This window comes from Helianthus annuus, chromosome 8 (assembly GCF_002127325.2).
Source record: "Helianthus annuus cultivar XRQ/B chromosome 8, HanXRQr2.0-SUNRISE, whole genome shotgun sequence".
Taxonomy (NCBI): domain Eukaryota; kingdom Viridiplantae; phylum Streptophyta; class Magnoliopsida; order Asterales; family Asteraceae; genus Helianthus; species Helianthus annuus.
In genome coordinates, this window is record NC_035440.2 from 114,335,022 (window position 1) to 114,357,634 (window position 22,613).

General features: G+C 38.9%; 2 non-coding genes across 2 annotated transcripts; one reads left to right on the forward strand and one right to left on the reverse strand.

The window, feature by feature from the left end:
* The first annotated feature begins 11,972 nt into the window (after positions 1–11,972).
* On the forward strand, positions 11,973–12,079 carry LOC118481593. Its single transcript, XR_004865803.1, has one exon. It is a non-coding gene; the product is annotated as a small nucleolar RNA R71 (small nucleolar RNA).
* Positions 12,080–19,535: 7,456 nt separating this feature from the next.
* On the reverse strand, positions 19,536–19,643 carry LOC118481349. Its single transcript, XR_004865556.1, has one exon. It is a non-coding gene; the product is annotated as a small nucleolar RNA R71 (small nucleolar RNA).
* Positions 19,644–22,613: the final 2,970 nt, after the last annotated feature.

A 22,613-nucleotide genomic window follows, 5' to 3' on the forward strand; every position in this document is an offset into this window, starting at 1 on the left:
ATACTGGCGTTCTGCACTTTCTTCCATACAAGGCCTCAAAAGGCGCGACTTGGATGCTCGAATGATAACTGTTTTTATATGAAAATTCAATCAAAGGAAGATGGTTATCCCAACTTCCACTCAAGTCAATAACACAAGCCCTGAGCATGTCTTCAAGTGTTTGAATCATACGCTCACTTTTCCCATCCGTCTGAGGATGATAAGCAGTACTGAAATTCAAACGAGTGCCTAGAGATTGCTGAAAGCTTTTCCAAAAATGAGATGTGTATCTAGTATCCCTATCGGAGATAATAGATACTGGCACTCCGTGGAGAGATACAATCTCATCCACATATAGCTGGGCTAGTTTATCGGAGCTATGCGTCTCCTTGATGGGTATAAAATGAGCTGACTTCGTCAGTCTATCGACTATAACCCATATTGTATCATTCCCATGTTTCGTCTTTGGTAGCTTGGTAATAAAATCCATAGTTACCATCTCCCACTTCCACGTGGGAAGTTCAGGCTGTTGTAGTAAACCTGACGACGTTTGATGCTCGGCTTTAACATGTGCGCACGTCAGACATTTAGCCACATATGTGGCTGTAGATTTCTTCAAACCTATCCACCAGTAATTTGCCTTCAGATCCTGGTACATCTTATCACTGCCCGGATGAACTGAATATTTAGAACTATGGGCTTCTTGGAGGATTATATCTTTAAGTACCCCATGAATTGGAACCCAGATTCGACCATTTAATCTAAGGATTCCATCTTTGCCAAAAGACATTTGATCAGTAGTTACGCCTAACTTCTCATTCGGAAAGTTAGCTTCCAATATAGCTTCCTTCTAAGCAGCTAACAATCTTTCATTCAGACTATTCTTTAGTTCAATATTTTTGGCATTTATTCGTATAGGTTTAATCCTTTCTTTCCTGCTTAGTGCATCGGCGGCCACATTCGCTTTGCCCAGATGGTAGCAAATTTCGCAATCATAATCGTTCAATGTTTCCGTCCAACGGCGCTGCCTCATGTTGAGATCTTTCTGGTTAAACAAATGTTGAAGGCTTTTTTGATCTGAGTAGATTACACATTTGGTTCCATACAGGTAAGGCCTCCATAATTTTAGTTCAAATACAACGACACCCAATTCCAAATCATGGGTGGTGTAGTTCTTTTCGTGCACCTTCAGTTGACGAGAAGCATAGGGAATGACCTTGCCTCTCTGCATAAGCACACAACCCATACCAGTGTGCGATGCGTCGCAGTAAACAACAAACTCTTCTATCCCTTCTGGCAATGTCAACACAGGAGTATTGCTTAATTTCTGTTTAAGAATCTCGAAAGATTCTTGTTGTTTCGGACCCCACTCAAACTTCACATTCTTGCGTGTTAACGAAGTTAAAGGTGCAGCAATCCTTGAAAAGTTTTCAATGAAATGTATGTAGTAACTTGCCAGACCTAAGAAGTTGTGTATCTCAGTAGGTGTCTTAGGCGCCTGCCAATTCATAATCGCTTCAATCTTAGCGGGATCCACCTGGATGCCACACTCACTTACCACGTGTCCAAGAAATTGGACTTCTCGAAGCCAGAATTCACATTTAGAGAACTTTGCGTAGAGCTTCTCTTGTTGCAGAAGTTTAAGGATGCATCGGAGATGTTTTTCATGATCATCTTGACTCTTTGAATAAACAAGTTTGTCACCTGTCACACCCCGATATTTCCACATATTACCGGTGGGCCCGGCGGGGAGTAGTATCGTGACGTAGTTGATATCATAATAGTCAATATATACAGTTTATTGCACAGCAGACGTCTTGGTAGAAAATATTATTACAAACCGAAATGTAAAGTATAAAGAAATATTATACAAACGGTTGTAAGTGAATCCACATGTGGATCTAAAACAGAAAACAAATTATTGTTCGACAGACTTTAAGCATCAAGAACTTGCAAGATTCTTTAACTAATGCTCAGTAGCTTCCAGCCAATTTCGCTTTGTACTTGTCACTTAGTCTTTTTGAAAAATACGTCAGTTTACACTGGAAAATACAATTAACTGACTCTTTTGAAAACATTTATGAAAATTGATTTAAATGCACAAGGCACAAATATTCTTTTATAACTTGGGATAATTATTGGAAATAATCTTGTATACAGATTTACATGTTCGTCGTACGTTCAGGGCCCGAGATAGAAGCCGAGACAAGATTAATAGACACACCACTAATATAAAACCACAAGGAGTTATCCTCACGTGTGGCTATATCATTTTACAAACGCAACTGTCAAGTGTATGCCTACACCCCATGCTTAAGTCGTGGCCATTTTAAAATGAAATGAGTCCAGGATATCCAGGAGACGGTCATATTAACCCCCAAATGTTTATATATCAAACAAAACATATTAAAACGGGTTATGTCAATGAATTAACCACTAATCGATTAAATATTCCATACCCGACCAAGCAGTAATAATTTACCATATCCCAAGTCCGTATAAGGGAAAATAGGTCAAAAGTATTTACATGAGCTAAAAATGCAAATTTTTTGTATACTCAACTGTATGTTCTACTCAAACAAGTGTAGGTAGCTTTTACCGGGCTCCTAATATGGAACGAAGGTTTCATTAACCTATTAGATTACTAACGGTTCTTATTTAAGTTATAAACTTATACCGGTTACTTTAAAGAAAGGTTTATGGTACGAAACGCGAGATTAAGCGATGACCGGATTGGAATGTGATTTAGACCCAACAAGTATGAAGACTTGTATAAAATGGGTAAACTAAATACATTCTGGATTTTGAAATAAAAATGATAAGGTTTGACCCGTTTTGGCTAATTTATGCAAACTAGTTACATAAACCGTACCGAACGCGTATTTGATAACGGGTAACCGGATGAGTCATGTACAAGTTCCATAAGTCTTTAGGCTTCAAATATGTTATGATATCAGTAGGATATCAACAATCATGTCCCAAAGTGTATAAAAGAGGTTTAATAGTAAAATGAGGTTCTAGTCTAAAACGTTCAGTAAAAATAGTTTTTTTATAAAGTTTGATATCATACATATGTGTGGTTTACCATTTATGGTCAAACTATGCACTGTAGGAGCATTTTGGTCATTTCACTTAGGCTTTTAGGGACAAAATTGGAAGTCTGAGTTCAAGATTTATACTTGCTATGAAAGTATTAAAAATTATTTATAAAATCAGTAGGTAACAAGTCTTAGGTATTAAATATGGTTTTAAACCATATTATGCACCTAATTATCGTAAAAGTCGATAATTGACCATATTTGAGATGTTTCTGAAATTCTGAGATTTTGATCAGCCTTTAGTGTTTAAAATTTTTTATTTAACATATAACATCAGTAGAAAAAGGTTTGGCATGCTAATCATATGTAAATCTCATTTTATTAACAAAAGGGTATTATCGTCATTTATCGGATTATATAAAAACTCAATGATATGGTCAGTTTATTATAATCTGACCCAATATTCCAAAAAATCCCTAAAAATAATATCAAAACAGTAGGTAATGAGTTCGGTGCCAAAACTTGGGTTTAAACATGATTTATGCGAAAAATCGTAGTTTAATTAATAAAAAGTTTCATTTTAAGATATCTTGCATATCTTTACTTTGAGACCAGAAAATGATGTCAAATTTATTTGACATGCTTATATATCAGTAGAAAAGATATTTGTACACTCATATATCCAAAAATCTCGTTTTTTACATTATAAGGGCGTAATAGTCAAATTTAAGCAAATGACGGAAACATGCAAATGAACTCTGATTTCTAAGGGACCATGTAGTATAACCTCAGAGGGTTATACTAACATATAATATGGTCACAAAGGAACCCTAAGGCATGAAGATACTAAGCTAATTCGGGTCAGAACTGAAAGTCAAAGCAAAAGTCTACTTTTGCGACTTTCGGTTGCGAACTGAGCCTAAACTCAAAATTGTCGGGTTGAACATGTCTAAACATGTTCTTATATTATTTACCAAGTTATTAATGTGACAAAACTGATTTTCTAGCTTCTACATTATCAAGTATGAATTTTATTTAAAAACTGCCCCGTTTTACTTTTATTTTAATTACTTTGACCCGACAATTATCTAAGTAAACGTAATAATTAGGAGGTGTCCTTTTGAGGGATTATCACCTACTTAATTACCAACACATAGCCACTTTCAATTCGAATAATGGCTAGACCGTTAATGATTAATCAAAAAGTCAAAGTATAATTACGATATCTTTGACTTTCGGTCCTTAAACTAAATAAAACTTAACTACAGAAGCTAAGAACACTTACAAAGGTCCTTAGCACGAAAATTTAACTTGAGAGAGCTTCCTTTAGGTCAAGGATGCTCCAGAGAAGAGTTGAGAGTGAAAGTTTGAAGTGTGCAAGAACAAATATGCAAACAAGGCCCTTTATATAGAAATTGGAGAGCCCATAAGATCAATCCAGCTGTCGAGGGGAGTTATCAGATGATTCCAGGTGTTATGGTGGCAGTAAAAACCGTTTACAAGCCCCTGGTATCGCGCAGAATCCATGCAATGGCGGTGTAAGAGCTGGAACATGAAACTGTCCAGAAAACTGTCGCTGGCACCTTCCTCACGGCCCGCGAAGATGTTAGGGATGGCCTGCACGGCCCACGACAATCCCTAATTCCGGTAAAAAGTTTTCCAACTTTGCATTTTCAGTCCCCGGTCCTTTGTAATTTGAAATAACTTTCGTTTATTGCACTATTAACCCCCATAGTTAACTTTTAAGTGTCTTGGGTCATAAAATAAACATTGTTAAGCTTCCGATCAGTTACGGGATCACCCGAAAGGTATTATTTTCAAATGTTGACGCCTTTAATCCTTCTTCTTGGAAATTACAACTTTAATCACTTATTTGCATCGAAACTCCACGAAATCATTACCCGACATTCGTGCGAGTAGAATAAAGTATTTCAAAGCATCGGGATCGTTAAAAGGTCACTCAGAGGTAAGAATTAGCATGTTGACACGCTTAACCCCTATGCTTTGTAAACTTTTAATTATTACTACAAACGGCTTCTTGCGTCCGACAATTTACTCAATAAAGGATACGAACATCGTGTGAGGTCAATCAGAGGCACAAGTTTGGCATGTTGACACTTTTGGTCCTTCCACATACATCTTTTCACTGTTTGACAACTTTAGTCCCTCAAATTAACTTTTAACATGATCAGGGTTTATGACATGTGTAATCACTGTATTGGACATGATTTTGTGAGGTGTTACAATTAGCCATATGGCAAAGCCTACATTATTGGGAATGATAATTTGTAGTGTGGCAATGAGGAATCACACTGACCAAAGAGGTGGAGGACATATGTCCAAACCTTATAGCCCTATGGTCGAGTGAGACGACGACTAACAATATATATATATTATTATCAAACCATTAAGACATAAATATTACTCCTATATTAACATTCAATGTAATGTTAATATTTCTGGCAGTGTGACAATGAGGAAGCACACTAACCAAAAGGTGAAGGACATATGTCCAAGCCTTATAGACTATATGATTGAATGAGATCATGGCTAATAAATATTAAATCATCAAATTCGATGATCATTCAATTTTAATATTCAATGTAATGTTAAAATAATTTTCCGATGAGCAATATTTTATTGTCAAATATGATAATGGCAGTTGTGATCATATGGCACACTGGCCAAAAAGGTGGAGGATTGTGACATTTGTGTCTTTTAACCATTGTACAATCACAGACAACTTCATTATCAATGAAACATTGTGTTTTGATTCCATGATTGTTTATTTATGACATTTGCACGTTTTAATTCTTATTCGATTTCAAACTCTTAAACCTCTTCTGGAAGTGAAATCTTAAACTGTTACGCAAAACGTAATTAGTTTAACACGATGTACACTCTAGAACAATGATATAAGCTAACATACCCTAAATACCCTTTACATAACTTAGAAATAAGTTTTGAGGGGTTCAGTATGGCAAAAACAAGTTTATTCGCACTTAGGGACTATTTGCGACAAACTGCGGAAGTCTGCCGATTCGCGTATTTCTTAATACGGAACACGTACTCACATCCAAAAATTTATATAATCATTAAAATATTTTATTTTAGTGATAAGAATGCAAAAATATCATTCATTGCGCAATTTCGGTCGTTTTCGCGTTCTTTATAACGTTCGTCGTAATAAAGATAAAAACGCAACTGTACAACTGAACGAACCGACATCCATGACATTTTTGAGCATAAATAAAGTTAAATACACTTTAACTACCTTATGGAGCCTAAAAATGGGGTTAACGGGTGTTAGAAGTGCCAAAACGCGAAAAAACAAGTTCAGGGAGCAAAGCCGTCAAAAATGAAACTTTTGCCCTTGCTGAACCTTTACGGTCCTCAAACCAGGACCCTTGCGGTCTGTAAAGGGTCATCAGACCTGCTATTTTGATCAGCCCCTTGTTTATTCATGTGTGGAGGCCAAGTTATGTAATCCCCAAGCATTGAACTGCCATGGACACTTGTTTTAATCCTATTAAGTCTTGTTAATCACTCAAAACACATGGCATGATCCTATGCATTCTCTTTGGCTTTAATTAGCAAGATTTTCCAAGGCTTACACTTGCTCATTTGTTTCAATCTTCTCACATCTGCTCTAAATTGGAGGCTACCATCTTTTGGAGGCTTCCTACTGAGCATTCTTGGATCCTAGAACACAAGTAAGTGTTCTATCCTAGTCTTGTTCATTTCTTTTAGTTATTTTAAGCTGAAAGTCAAACCGTTTGACATTCAATTATGACCATGAATTGGTCAAGTCAAAGTTCAATCGAACTTTGCAATGTGTTCGTAATTGATGCGTGTCAGTGTGTATATAATTTTTAATATATAATTAAGCCCTTTTTACACTTTTAACCAAGTTTTAAATTTATAAAACACGATATTCACTAACACTAAACACACATATGGGCAAGTGCACCCATCGTGGACGTTGTATAGTGTTGGTAAGATACCGAGGTCGTCCAAGGACACAAGAGCTTTTAATACCGGTTTATCCTCAACGTCTAACCAAATCAAAAAGTTAGAAAAATGTTTTAAACTAAGAAAAATAAAAACTAACTAAATGCTGAAAAATAAAATAAAATAAAAACAGATAGACAAGATGAATCACTTGGATCCGACACGTGTATTAGTATAACCTTTGATTATTTTCGCACTTTTGCACTTGTTTAAGAGATTATCTTAGTTATTGTAGTAGGCCCCTCTTTTGAAGGCGACGTTACCCTCAACCCAGTAGTTTGAGTCAGCAAGGATACAATCCTAAAGGGTCGGATTATTGAAAGATAATGAATTAAGTTATTAATGCAAATTATGGTAGGCCCCGCTTTTGGCGGTGACGTTACCCTCGGCTAAGTAGTCTGAGTCAGCAGGGATACAGTCCTAAATAGCCGGGTTATAGTATTAATAGTAGTTAGCTTATGAGGGGGTCAAAGAGTTTGGATCCCCGCCATCCAATACCTATGGGCATTGAAGGAGATCCTACTAAATTTGACCCAGGTCCCAAGCAGGACCTCTAAACGCTGAACAAGGGCAAGACCCTTACCAAACCGTTCCCTTAACCCCCGACCAGGTAGCCAACATACCTCCATATAGACCGTGGAGATATGAATGGTGAAAATCTTTTATTTTATATAGACAGTAAAATAATGCCAAGACACCACGGACAAACGATAAGGAAAGATCACCTTCAACATAAGTAACTAGTTATTAAAGTCATTAATACAAAACCAAATAAAAAGTGCAAAAGATTAAAAATAAAAAGTATTATACTAAACACTTGTCTTCACCAAGTGATGTAAGAGACTTAGGCAAACATGGCCTTGATTGTCAAGAACTCTTACGATCAATCTTGGATCCCGAGACGACTCACACACTCTACGATGGACAATGGATGATGGTGGTGGATGATGGTGTTATGGTGGTGGTGGGTGGTGGATGAAGTGTGAGAGAGGTGGTGTGCCAAGGGATGAGGGAGAATGAAACCAAGCTCCTCTATTTATAGGCTGGACAGAACGCTGGACACGGCCCCGTGTCCGCTGGACACGGCCCCGTGTCCGTCTGACACTCTCTCTCTTCATTAATTGTAATTGCGAATTACAATTAATGCGCCTGCTGTACTTTCAACACGCCCCCGTGCTCGCTGGACACGGCCCCGTGCCCAGCAATAGAAGCTTCTACTGGTTTGTCTTATCTGCTGCTTCCTGGGCACGCCCCCGTGTTCGCTGGACACGGGGCGTGTTCAGACTCTGTTTTCTTCTCTTTGTCTTGGGAGGTGCCGTTGAGGGTCCGGTCAGTCCACTTTTGTTCCTTTTCTTGTATTTATGGTAGAATTAGGGGTCTTTTTGCTTCTTTTGTGATTTTGAGCTCATTTCATCCTGAAAATACAAAAGGAAGACAAAAACACTCTTTTTCCAACATTAGTACTTAAAAAGGGTTAGTTTTATGCCTTAATTGATGTGTTTTATATGTTGCATTTTACACACATCAAATACCCCCACACTTGAACTTTTGCTTGTCCTCAAGCAAAACTCTTTTAATGTGGCTTACACTCCCAAATGGAATAGGTAGAAGAGAAGTTTTTTAGCTTGTCCTAGAGTGTCGGGAATCCAAGGTTTGTATAGGTTTTATTTTTATTTTATTTACAATCCTATTCGTCATGATTTATTTTGAACTTTTCATAAGATAAACTACTTATTTGGGCATAACATGCCTTATCAAAATTCCATTTATATACAAGTTCACATACCTCACGGGAGATCACTCAATCACTCGGCCGAAGGTGTATATTTAAGTGAATCGCTCGAGAGCGGCACGGACTTATGTTTTCCATAGGCTTGCCAAGCGATCAATCCTCCTCCTTTTTAACTTTTTACCTTTGTAAATATCAAGAGGACTTTTGGGGTGAAGGCTTGGGTTTAAAGGTGGGTGGTTGGTTAGTGGTTAGTAAAAAAAAGCGAAAATCGTAACAAGTGGCGGTTTTCGTAAAATACCTTATTTTTAGTGACATTTATTTTTGAAGTATTTCTCCAAACAAGCTTTTGTAGCTTATGTTTGTTTTTGACTTCATTATTCATATTTTTTTTTCGTCACGTAAAGGGTATGTTTATGAAAAACCGAGCTTGTTACTAAAATAAGGGTGAAAAAATGAAAAAGGTTTTTTGGTGGGTAAAAAAAAATTGTTTTGGGGGGTAATGAAATGAAAGGTTTAGGCTCAAAGGGGTTTTTCTAGGGGAATTTTGGGTAGGTAAAAAAAAATGAAAAATAATGGTTTTGAAAGAAAAATAGTTAGTCCTAATGCCTCCATCATTTACTTACTTGGGTTTAAGTTGGTAAGGACCGGGAATGTATCGTCGTGGCAAGTTCTAGATTTGTAAAGACCGAGCGGCTATTCACACAAGAAACGAAAAATGAGCATTTAATCTAAATATGTATATTTTTATGCTCAATAAAGGCTCAAAACTCACTTTTGTGGGAATGGGTTTTTAATGTGACCAAGCATATATAATCGAATTTTTAACTAGACTTGTTATACCGTTTCATAATTTTCTTATGTTAGTTCTTTTTATCACGACGCTATCGGTTGTAAAATAAAAAAAAAAATTATAACCCTTTTATAACTTGTTATTCCCAACTTAAACTAAGACAAGTAAATAAAAAAAAATTGAAAAAGTTTTTGAAAAAAAATTTGGGGTGTTTAGCGGTTCCAATAGAGTTTTGTGTAAGGCTTGTTTTAGGATTTTGCAAAATTTCAAGGTTTTAGCATTCCCCCCACACTTAAATTACACATTGTCCTCAATGTGTCCAAAAATAAAGTTTTTGGTTGATTAGAATATGTAAAAGTGTGTTTAAAAACAAAGTTTTGTGTTACTGGCGCTCTGGACACGGCCCCGTGTTGACCGGGCACGGCCCCGTGGTCAAGTGCCAGTAACAAAAATTATAGAATTGAAACAGAAGCCTGGACACGGGGGCGTGTCCGCTGAACACGGCCCGTGTCCAGTTACCTGAACTGGGTGATTTCCTGCAGGGGGCTCAGCACGGGGCCGTGTTGGTTGGGCACGGGCCGTGTGGAGCCTTCTGTTATGGAGATTTTTGTCGGTTTGTTCTGTTCTTCTGCATGGTTCCATTTTTTCTCGTTCCCTTTTTCATCCATTACCACCATGAGTGTGATTTATTCTGCAAAAACTAAAAGATTAGACTAAACTAAGGATAGGTCCGCGGAATGCCTCCGTGGTGCGCCACGTTTATAAGGGTCCTTGGCTAGACCCGATTCCCGGTCACACGTCTTTTGATTGGAGTGCCTTGCCTCCCAAGTTACACCGTCGGAGAGCGGCATCCAAGCTTGAATCAATAGCTTTCATGTAGTGGACCGGGTCATCATCCTCTATTCTCTTCCCAACTCCAAACTTTACCTCATCGTCCCCATATCTCAAAGTTAGTGTCCCGTCATTCATGTCCACTACTGCTTGTGCGGTGGCAAGGAAAGGCCTCCCTAGAATAAGGGGGACCTCGGTGTCTTCCTCCATGTCGAGTATGACAAAGTCAACAGGATAAACGAATTTGCTTACCCTTACCAAGACATTCTCGATGACACCTTGCGGGAACTTGACCGATCGATTAGCGAGTTGTATGCTTATTTTTGTGGGGCTTGTGGTTCCCAAGCCGAGCCTTTTGAACATTGAAGAGGGCATGAGGTTAATGCTAGCCCCTAAGTCGGCCAAGGCATTGCGAACGGGAGATTCCCCTATTGAGCATGGAATCGTGAAACTTCCGGGATCGATCTTCTTTTGGGGTAGTTTATTGAGTACGAGGGCAGAGCATTCTTCGCCTAAATTAACTAATTGCAAATTTTCAATTTTCTTTTTATGTGTAAGGAAGTCCCTCATAAATTTAGAGTATTTGGGCATTTGGGTTAGGACTTCGATAAAAGGAATATTGACATGCAATTGTTTTAGCAAACTTTCGAATTTTGCGAATTGCTCATTGGTTTTCTGACGAATTAACCTACCGGGGTACGGAACTCGAGGGGCCTTGGTAGGCTCTGTTGATGGGGGAGTGTCCTTCTCCTGCAGATGTGTTGGCGTTGATTCTTCCGTTGCTGGAGGTACTTCTGCAGGCCCTACGGTGCGGTTTCGTAGTGTGATGAGGTGAACTTGCGCCTTTGGGTTGGTTTCGGTATTGCTAGGTAATGCGCCTTGTGGTCTTTCGGAAAAATTTTGAGCTAGTTGACTTATTTGTTTTTCTATGTTTTGAATGCTAGCTTGTTGATTCCTAAAATTTGATTCTAATTGTAGGAATCTTTCCGAATTTTTCTTATCAGTGTCGGAGACAAGGCGAGATATGGTATCTTCGAGCCTCTCTCTTCCACTTTGTTGAGTGAAATTTTGCGACTCATTTCTTGATTGCTGAAAGTTTGTTCGTTGCGGTTGTTGGTTACTACTATTGCCGGGCTCCCTCCAACCAAGGTTTGGGTGGTTTCGCCATCCTTGGTTGTAGGTCCCCGTTGGAGGACCCGACGGCCTAGGTCTATTATCAATGTAGTTTACCATTTCTTGTTGATCGTCCGTTTCTTTCATGCAACTCCAATTTTCATGTGACCCACCACACCCTTCACAAGCCATGACCGAGACTGTTTTGGTCATTTCTAATTTTTTTATTTTTGAAGAAAGGGCCTCGATTTGGGCTTGTAAAGAGGTGCTTTCGTCTACCTTATGGGCGCCCGGGGCGATAGTTTTATTTCCCCGGGGAGTGTGCCACTGAAAATTGGTTTGAGCGATTTCCTCAATCTGATTATATATTTCGTGTGGGCGACGATTACCTAAAAGTCCCCCGGAGCTAGAATCAAGTGTCTGCCTAGTGTGTGGCAACAACCCATTGTAGAAAGTGGATACTTGTTGCCATATTGCGAGGCCGTGATGGGGACACTTGCGTAATAGCTCCTTGAACCGTTCCCAAGTTTCATATAAGGATTCCCCGTCCTCTTGTGAGTATGTGTTAATTTCAGCCATTAATTTAGCAGTTTTAGAAGGAGGGAAATACTTATATAGAAATTTTTGGGCTAGTTCATCCCAGGTGTTTACCGATCCAGCAGGGAGGGTGTTGAGCCAAGCTTTCGCTCGGTCTTTTAGTGAGAATGGAAACATACGAAGGCGGATGGCATCGTTTGATGCTCCATTGATCCGAAAGGTATCACATATTTCTAAGAAATTAGTTATATGTAGATGGGGATCCTCGTCCGCGAGCCCGTGAAAGGTCGCGGAGTTTTGGAGCATTTGTATCAAGTGCGGTCGAAGTTCGAAGTTATTGGCTTCGACATTCGGGGCATTGATAGCGGCGCCGAGATTACCTACGGTGGGCCGTAAGTAATCCATGAGGGTACGTTGGTCCGCCATTGGGGGTGGATCACCCGAGACCTTCTCTTGGTTTTTGGCTTTTAACCTTTTTCTGAGAAAGCGTTCGGGTTCTTCTAATGGTTCCTTTATGTCTTTATTGGAACTGGAGCTCATACACTACGTGAAGTTGGCGTCGGGTTCCAAGTCCTGCAATAAAAACAGAAAGGAATGTTGGTCAGAAGGTTCACCACGGCCCCGTGTCTAGCGAACACGGCCCCGTGGTCGGAGTTACAGTGATTGTTTTTCAGATCCCAGTTACTGGAAGTTGGACACGGCCCCGTGTTGCACCGACACGGCCCCGTGGTCAGCCTTCTGTAACTTGAAAAACAAAAACTGCCAGTAACGTTGCTGAGCACGGCCCGTGTCCGACCAGGCACGGCCCCGTGCTGAGCTCTGCAGAAGCTGAAAAATCTAAAAAAAATCCTAAAAATTAAAAAAAATAAAAAGATGATTAGGCCGTTGATTCCTAACTTTCTTAAAATCCTTGTGTCCCCGGCAACGGCGCCAAAAACTTGATGCGTGTCAGTGTGTATATAATTTTTAATATATAATTAAGCCCTTTTTACACTTTTAACCAAGTTTTAAATTTATAAAACACGATATTCACTAACACTAAACACACATATGGGCAAGTGCACCCATCGTGGACGTAGTATAGTGTTGGTAAGATACCGAGGTCGTCCAAGGACACAAGAGCTTTTAATACCGGTTTATCCTCAACGTCTAACCAAATCAAAAAGTTAGAAAAATGTTTTAAACTAAGAAAAATAAAAACTAACTAAATGCTGAAAAATAAAATAAAATAAAAACAGATAGACAAGATGAATCACTTGGATCCGACACGTGTATTAGTATAACCTTTGATTATTTTCGCACTTTTGCACTTGTTTAAGAGATTATCTTAGTTATTGTAGTAGGCCCCTCTTTTGAAGGCGACGTTACCCTCAACCCAGTAGTTTGAGTCAGCAAGGATACAATCCTAAAGGGTCGGATTATTGAAAGATAATGAATTAAGTTATTAATGCAAATTATGGTAGGCCCCGCTTTTGGCGGTGACGTTACCCTCGGCTAAGTAGTCTGAGTCAGCAGGGATACAGTCCTAAATAGCCGGGTTATAGTATTAATAGTAGTTAGCTTATGAGGGGGTCAAAGAGTTTGGATCCCCGCCATCCAATACCTATGGGCATTGAAGGAGATCCTACTAAATTTGACCCAGGTCCCAAGCAGGACCTCTAAACGCTGAACAAGGGCAAGACCCTTACCAAACCGTTCCCTTAACCCCCGACCAGGTAGCCAACATACCTCCATATAGACCGTGGAGATATGAATGGTGAAAATCTTTTATTTTATATAGACAGTAAAATAATGCCAAGACACCACGGACAAACGATAAGGAAAGATCACCTTCAACATAAGTAACTAGTTATTAAAGTCATTAATACAAAACCAAATAAAAAGTGCAAAAGATTAAAAATAAAAAGTATTATACTAAACACTTGTCTTCACCAAGTGATGTAAGAGACTTAGGCAAACATGGCCTTGATTGTCAAGAACTCTTACGATCAATCTTGGATCCCGAGACGACTCACACACTCTACGATGGACAATGGATGATGGTGGTAGATGATGGTGTTATGGTGGTGGTGGGTGGTGGATGAAGTGTGAGAGAGGTGGTGTGCCAAGGGATGAGGGAGAATGAAACCAAGCTCCTCTATTTATAGGCTGGACAGAACGCTGGACACGGCCCCGTGTCCGCTGGACACGGCCCCGTGTCCGTCTGACACTCTCTCTCTTCATTAATTGTAATTGCGAATTACAATTAATGCGCCTGCTGTACTTTCAACACGCCCCCGTGCTCGCTGGACACGGCCCCGTGCCCAGCAATAGAAGCTTCTACTGGTTTGTCTTATCTGCTGCTTCCTGGGCACGCCCCCGTGTTCGCTGGACACGGGGCGTGTTCAGACTCTGTTTTCTTCTCTTTGTCTTGGGAGGTGCCGTTGAGGGTCTGGGCAGTTCACTTTTGTTCCTTTTCTTGTATTTATGGTAGAATTAGGGGTCTTTTTGCTTCTTTTGTGATTTTGAGCTCATTTCATCCTGAAAATACAAAAGGAAGACAAAAACACTCTTTTTCCAACATTAGTACTTAAAAAGGGTTAGTTTTATGCCTTAATTGATGTGTTTTATATGTTGCATTTTACACACATCAGTAATCATAATGGTTATAATCCCTTGCGATTATACCTACGAATTACCACGTTTACTAGTCAAAGTGACGAGTCAAAGTTTCGGTCAAAATGCACAATTATGTGCATTTTACGACGGAACTATTTTCAGGTATCAAAAGTGTTTTGATACCAAATCAGTTTTTCAACTAAGTTAAACATGTTTTGACATGTTTAACTCGTCACTTCTAGTATAGTACTTATTTAGGGTCGTAAGTCGAGTGGTCTTGACCACCGCTTTGACTTTCAAATTCGACCCGTTTGGTCGATCTTAGGATCCGACCAAACACATATTTGTGACGATAGTTCTATAGGGAATAACCTACTGAGGTTATATCTTATGGTCACTTTGTTTGGTTAGTTATTTGCTAACTCGTTTATATGCCTTTTAGAAATGACCAAAATGCCCTTTTTACGCATAAAATCATTTTAAGCATATGTAATCAAAATTTTCACATCTAAGCTGATGTAATAACTTTTTCAAACATGTTTGGGCATATAAGACTTATCATATGACATATATAACCATCTGACTTTATATTCACGCAAACGATACGTTAAAGTAGCGTAAACTACCTTAACGAGCCGTAACGGGTCAAAAGCACTTAGGATTACTTTCAAATCAGAATGTTAGGTTTATTAAATCATTCATATGAGTTCCAATACTCATTTGGTTTATGAAACCTCATTCTATCTGATCCTTCATTTTAGGTACCAATTTATTAACATAGTTATTCGATATTAGGAACCACTTGATTCCTTGTTCCTCCAAGCATTGTTTGATCTTTACTAAAAAGACTTAAGAAATCTCAAGTGAGTACATAGACCCCTCTTTTTAATGCTTTTAAATATTTTGGGGTGATTCACATGTGCCTATTGTTACTTTCATGCTTTCATGACATATACATGCTATATTCATCTAGTACACATATAGTACATGATTTCAATTATGTTTTGCTTCGTATGTTGACTTAGCATGCCTAGCACATTGATTTCAAGGATACTTTTGTTGCATATGTTGACTTAGCATATCTAACACATTGAGTTAAACTGCATTTTTGCTTCGTATGTTGACTTAGCATGCCTAGCACATTGATTTCAAGGATACTTTTGTTGCATATGTTGACTTAGCATATCTAACACATTGAGTTAAACTGCATTTTTGCTTCGTATGTTGACTTAGCATGCCTAGCACATTGATTTCAAACATACTTTTGTTACATATGTTGACTTAGCATATTTAGCACATTGATTTCATGGACATTATACTTCGTATGTTGACTTAGCATGCCTAGTATATGGTTTTAAAGACATTTTACATGACATGCTTACATTGATTATGACATTTGGGATGCTTAACGAGACAAGATACATTCATTAACATTGATCACGCCGACCGGTAGTATGTAACGGTACCGTAGGATTGACAATCCCATTCCTGCTTCCTAGGTTTGTTTGGAAGTGACTTTAGGGAATGACATAATCCGACGAAATTTTTGATAAACCATTGACTTGATAAGGGTTTATCCGACAGTTGACAAGACTTGTGTGTATTCGATAACAAACCTGATAAATGTTATGACAATAAAAGCAATGGTTTTCAACACATAACTTTTGATTTAAACTTTTGTTTATTCAAAGACATTGTTTTTTACACGACATTTAGTTATACATGACATTATTACATGTGGTTTAAGTAAAGAATTTTTACTTACCATACAAGACATTGGTTATTACTCGATATTTGTTATACAAGACATGGTTTATACATGGCATTGTTACACAAGACATTGTTTATATTTGACATTGTTACACAAGACATTGTTTATACAAGACATTTGACATTGGTTTAAACAATATCATTTGAAGATTACTAGCAAGTGATTTAAATAACGAGACGTGTGTAGTGTAATAAAAGCATGGTGGATACGGCGCTGGTACTTCCTATATGTAAGTGCTTTTATTACATTACATATCGTTGCGTTATTTAAACCACTTCGACAAAAGACAAAGACATGACATCTTTTACACAAAACATGACATCTTTTATTCAAGACATGATATTTTATCTCAAGACATGACATATTTTATACAAATTATTTTCATTTGGTTATTTATTTAACCATGCATCATTTCTTTTAAACCATTTGATTTTCATATGATTTTATAAAAGAAAACATTTTATAAGGTTCATGACTGCTTTTTCATTAAACACTTCTTTTAACTTTCAAGTCGTGAATCCTCATCAACAAAACCTATGTATCTGATGTGTGTAAAAATAACATATAAATTACATCAAATGAGGCATAAAACAAACACTTTTTTAGTACTAATGATGGAAAAAGTGTGTTTTGTCTTCCTTTTGAATTTACAGGACCAAATGAGCTTAAACGAACAAAAGGAACAAATATACAGCAAAAACCAACATAAATACACAGAAAAGGAATAAGCATGACATGCCCAACCCCTCGGCAGCATCCCCAAAGCAAAAGCAAAAACAAAGACAAGAGAAGACTGACCACGGGGTCGTGCCCGCTGGACACGGGGGCTTGGTCAGAAGCCTGCAGAAAAGACAAACATGTGGAAGCTTTTATGCCCACCACGAGGGCGTGCCCAGCTCAGCACGGGGCGTGGTCAACGCTAAGATACACAGAATCTTGCAAAATCTTGATAGTACAGATACGCTTCTGACCACGGGGCCGTGCTCACTAGACACGAGCCGTGTGGAACCCTCTGCTGACACATGCATTTAATGAAGGAAGAGAAAAGGCTGGCCACAGGAGCGTGCCCACTAGACACGGGGCCGTGGCCAGAGCTCTGCGCAGGCTATAAATAGGGGTGCTTGGCTCACTTCAAAGGCATCCCTTGGCAAACCACTACTCTCCCACTTTGCCACCACTACAACACCAACACCCACCACCATCATCCATCATCCACCCTTAGAGTGTGTGTAGTAGTCTCGGGATCCAAGATTGATTGTAAGGGTTCTTGCCAATCAAAGGCCATGTTTGGTTAAGCCTCTTACGTCACTTGGTGAAGACAAGTCTTTTATGTATTACTTTTGATTTTTAATCTTTTGGCACTTTTTATTTGGTTTTGTATTAATGACTTTAATAACTAGTTTCTTATGTTGAAGGTGAATTTTCTTTATCATTTGTCCATGGTGACTTGGTGTTACTTTACTATCTATATAAAGTAAAAGATTGCATCATTCATGTCTCTACGGTCTATATAGAGGCATGTTGGCTACCTGGTCAGGGGTTAACGGAATGGTTTAGTAAGGTTCTTGCCTCGTTCAGTGTATAGATCCTGCAAGGACCTGGTTAAAGCTTACTAGGACCTCCTTCAATACCCACTAGTATTGGATGGCGGGGGTGCGAATAGCTTGAACTTCATGTGTAAACTACTATTAATACATTAAACTGGCTACTTGGGATTGTATCCCTGCTGACTCAAACCACTTAGCCGAGGGTAACGCCACCTTCAAAAGAGGGGCCTACCACTTTTCGAATTAATAACTTAATTAATTATCTTTCAATATTCCGTCCCTTTGGGATTGTATCCTTGCTGACTCAAAACCACTGGGTTGAGGGTAACGTCACCTTCAAAAGAGGGGCCTAAGATAATCTCTTAAAAAGTCCGAAAGTGCGAAAATCATCAAAGGATACATTAAAGGTGAGTCGGATCCAAGTGATTCATCTTGTCTATCTAATTTTAATTTTATTTTTATTTCTGCATTTTTAGTTTTAATTTTCATGATTTAAATCTTTTCTCAAAAATATAGATTGATTAGACATTGGGGATAAAGCGGTACTAACAGCTCTTGTGTCATTGGACGACCTCGGTATCTTTCCAACGCTATACTTATATAGAAACTTTTAGGCAAGTTCATCCCATGTGTGTGTTTAGTGTTAGTAGAAAATTGTGTAAAATCATATCACACCTAACGCACACCAAGTTTTTTAGCGCCGTTGCCAGGGTCACGAGGATTTTAAGAAAGTTTGGAATCAACGGCCTAATTATTTTTACTTATTTTTCTATTTTTTTAAGGATTTTTCTTAATTTTTCAGTTTCTGCAGACTTCAGCACGGGCCGTGCCTGGTCGGACACGGGGCCGTGCCCAGCAAACTTACTGGCAGTTTTTGTTTTCTGAGTTACAGAAGAGCGACCACGAGGCCGTGGCGGTGCACCACAGGGCCGTGCTGAAATCCCCAGTAATTGGGATCCAGAAAACAATCACTGCAACCACGACCACGGGCCGTGGTCAACGACCACGAGGCCGTGGTGAGACATCTGACCAATTATCTTTTTTTCGTTTTTAGACTTGGAACCCAGTCGCAGCACCTAAACTCTATACGCAGTGCATGAGCTCCAGTTCCAATAAAGACATAAAAGTGCCTATAGACGAACCCGAACGCTTTCTAAGAAAGAGACTAAAAGCTAAAAATCAAGAGAAAGCTTCGGGGGACCAACTTCCAATGGCGGATCAGCGTACTCTGATGGATTACCTACGACCCATGGTATGTAATTTCGGAGCCGCCATCAATGCACCGAATGTCGAACCCAACAACTTCGAACTTCGGCCGCATCTGATTCAAATGCTCTAAAATTCCGCAACCTTCCGTGGCCTAGCTGATGAAGATCCCCATTTACATATTACCAACTCTTTGGAAATATGTGATACCTTCCAGATCAATGGGGCATTAAACGATGCCATCCGCCTCCGAATGTTCCCACTTTCACTAAAAGACCTTGCTAAGGCTTGGCTTAACACCCTCCCAAGTGGTTCGGTAAACACTTGGGATGAACTTGCCCAAAAGTTTCTATAGAAGTATTTACCGCCCTCTAAAACCGCTAAATTAATAACTGAAATCAATACATATTCACAAGAGGACGGGGAATCCTTATATGAAACTTGGGAAAGATTCAAGGAGCTATTACGAAAAATGTCCTCATCATGATCTCGCAGTATGGCAACAAGTATCCACTTTCTATAATGGGTTGTTGCCACACACATGACAAACACTAGACTCTAGCTCTGGGGGACTCTTAGGTAATCGTCCCCCAAATGAAATTTATAATCAAATTGAGGAAATTGCTCAAAACAATTTTCAATGGCACACCCCCCGAGGCACAAAATCTATCAACCTGGGCGCCCATAAGGTAGATGAGAACACCTCTCTGCAAGCCCAAATCGAGGCCCTATCTTTAAAAATCAAAAAATTAGAAATGGCAAAAACGGCCTCGATTATGGCTTGTGAAGGGTGTGGTGGGCCACATGAAAATTGGAGTTGTATGAAAGAAATGGATAATCAAACGAAAATGGTAAACTACATTGATAATAGACCTAGGCCGTCGGGTCCCCCAACGGGTACTTACAACCAAGGATGGTGTAACCACCCTAATCTTGGTTGGAGGGAGCCCGACAATAGTAGTAACCAACAAAACCAAAATCAACGAACAAACTTTCAATAACAACCAAGAAATGAGTCACAAAATTTCTCTCAACGACAATAAGGGGGACGAGATAGGCTTGAAGACATCGTCTCATGCCTCAACTCTGAAACCGAAAAAAGGTACTCGGATCGATTCCTACAAGCGGAATCCAACTTTAGAAATCAACAAGCTAGTATTCAAACCATTGGAAAACAACTAAACCAGCTAGCCCAAAATTTCTTCGAGAGACCACAAGGGGCACTACCTAGCAATACCGAACCCAACCCAAAGGCGCAAGTACATCTCATAACACTGAGAAACCATACCGTAAGTCCCGAGGAAGCCCCACTTGTTAGTGCACTGATGTCTGTTAACTTCGTCTTTGTTAAGTCTTGTGTTGTATGTATTAGATCAGGGCACGAATATCGAGAAAACAAGATTTAGGTTAATTCCGCATGAAATAGTGCAACATGTGTTCCAAACGGAATTAAGGTCTTCGCATGAACCAATGATTTCATTTGAGTTGTTTTCACGCGGAATTACTAGCTCTATATATACCTGTCCTGTTTGAGTCATTTGACACGGAATTACTTTGAGAGAGCTGAGGTGCTGCCAAAATTTTATCAGAATTGTATTGTAAAAGCTCAGGAAATCAGTAATAGAAGAATATTCGAAAGGAACAAGCTGTGTTGACATCTTTTACATTGATTCTGCCTTTGTATCTGATGATGAACTACTCAGACTGACTTTTTAGGGTCACCGGACGATCCAACAAGTGGTATCAGAGCTCAGGAAGAGGAGTTCATACCAATTCAGCTTGATTTCAGCCGATTCTCTCACTTCTACTCATTCTTTTCTTATTTGAACAAAATTTAACAGACAAAATGGCTTGATTTTCACACATTATAAGCGATATACACTTTTAACAAACCCTTGAAAGTTTCAGATTAAAATTCGAATTAAAAGTGATAAAAATGGGCCTAAGAGCTAATTCCGCTTGAACGAGTACATAATATCGTTTGAAAAATTTGGTTGTAATTCCGCACGGAATTATACCTTGAGTCTAATTCCGCTTGAAAGAACCTTAATCTCGTTTAAACCTGAACTAATTCCACACGGAATTAGTTTCCATTTGGTAATTTCGTTTCAAGGTGTATAATTTCGTTTGAAGGCATTCTAATTCCGCACGGAATTAGATATCATTTGGTAATTTCGTTTGAGGTGTTAAAAAGTTAATTTCGTTCGAAAGTATTTCCGTTTGAGAAGTGTAATCCCGTTTGAAGTTCACAATTTCGCGTGAACTAATTCCGTTTGAAAGTTCTGTTTTCAAAAATTCAAAAATTTTTCTAAGTGTTTGTTGATCATTTCAGGTACTTGAAAATGGATGATCTTTCCATGAATCCATTTTGTGATGTGTTTGCTTATACCGGTGGTTTGGGAGATGATACATCGAAGAATATGAATGACACTACATCAACATCGAGTGCAAAGAAGATTCTTTCTGATGCAATGAGTGTAGAAAGTGCTTACGGTACATACAATAAACCTCCAAAACTGATGGCGATCGAAGATTATAATCGGTGGGATACGAGATTTGAGGAGTGGCTTAAAGCATTCGCATACCCAAGCTGGAAAAGTTTAAAGAATGGTTACACCTCAGGAGATCGAAGTGGTCAAAGTTTAGTAGAACCTGATGATATAGAAAGATACGTTGCTGAACAAAAATGCATAGCGTTGATTCATCAGTCAGTCAGAGATGATATAATTTCACTGATCGAGTATACAAATTCGACAGATCTTTGGGAGAAACTGAGGGTAAAGTGTGTAGGTAGTGCTAAAATAGTGAAAAACAAAAAGAAACTGTTACATAAAGAGTTTGATTTATTTTGTTGTATGAAGAATGAATCTGTTTGTAGAATGATGAAGAGATTTGGACATCTGAAGATGGAGCTGGCAAGACATGGAATCACTTATACTCAAGAGGAGTTGGTTAACAAATTGTTTGATTCATTGCCAAATGAGCAAGACTGGCAATACTTTGCTTTAATGTTGAAAAACACCATCAAGCCGCCAGAAGTTTTGACAGGGATCTGCTCATTGAAAGATTAGAAAGTCTTGAGTTGGAGATCAAGAAATCTAAAGTCAACAACTCAGCTTATCAGCAGAATGTGGAGCTGTGCTACAGAGGAAATCTACCAAAGGCTGGGTCTCCAAGAACAGCTTTTTCTATAGAGAGTTCAAATACTGTGAATAATGAAACACCTCACCGTGGTTTTCACAGTGGATCTTCTTCAGCAACTTCAAGCCAATCTGCATCAAAGAATCTATTCCAGTGTAAAATTGTTGTGGATCTGAAAAATGCTCAAAACTTCAGTGAAGAGTCAGCAAAACAGCAGATGGTATTCTTAGCGTCTGTGCTTGAATCGTACGAGAGCCTTGTGGCAGGCAAGATTGGAAACACTAACCTAACAAAAGAGGACTATGATCAGATAGATCCT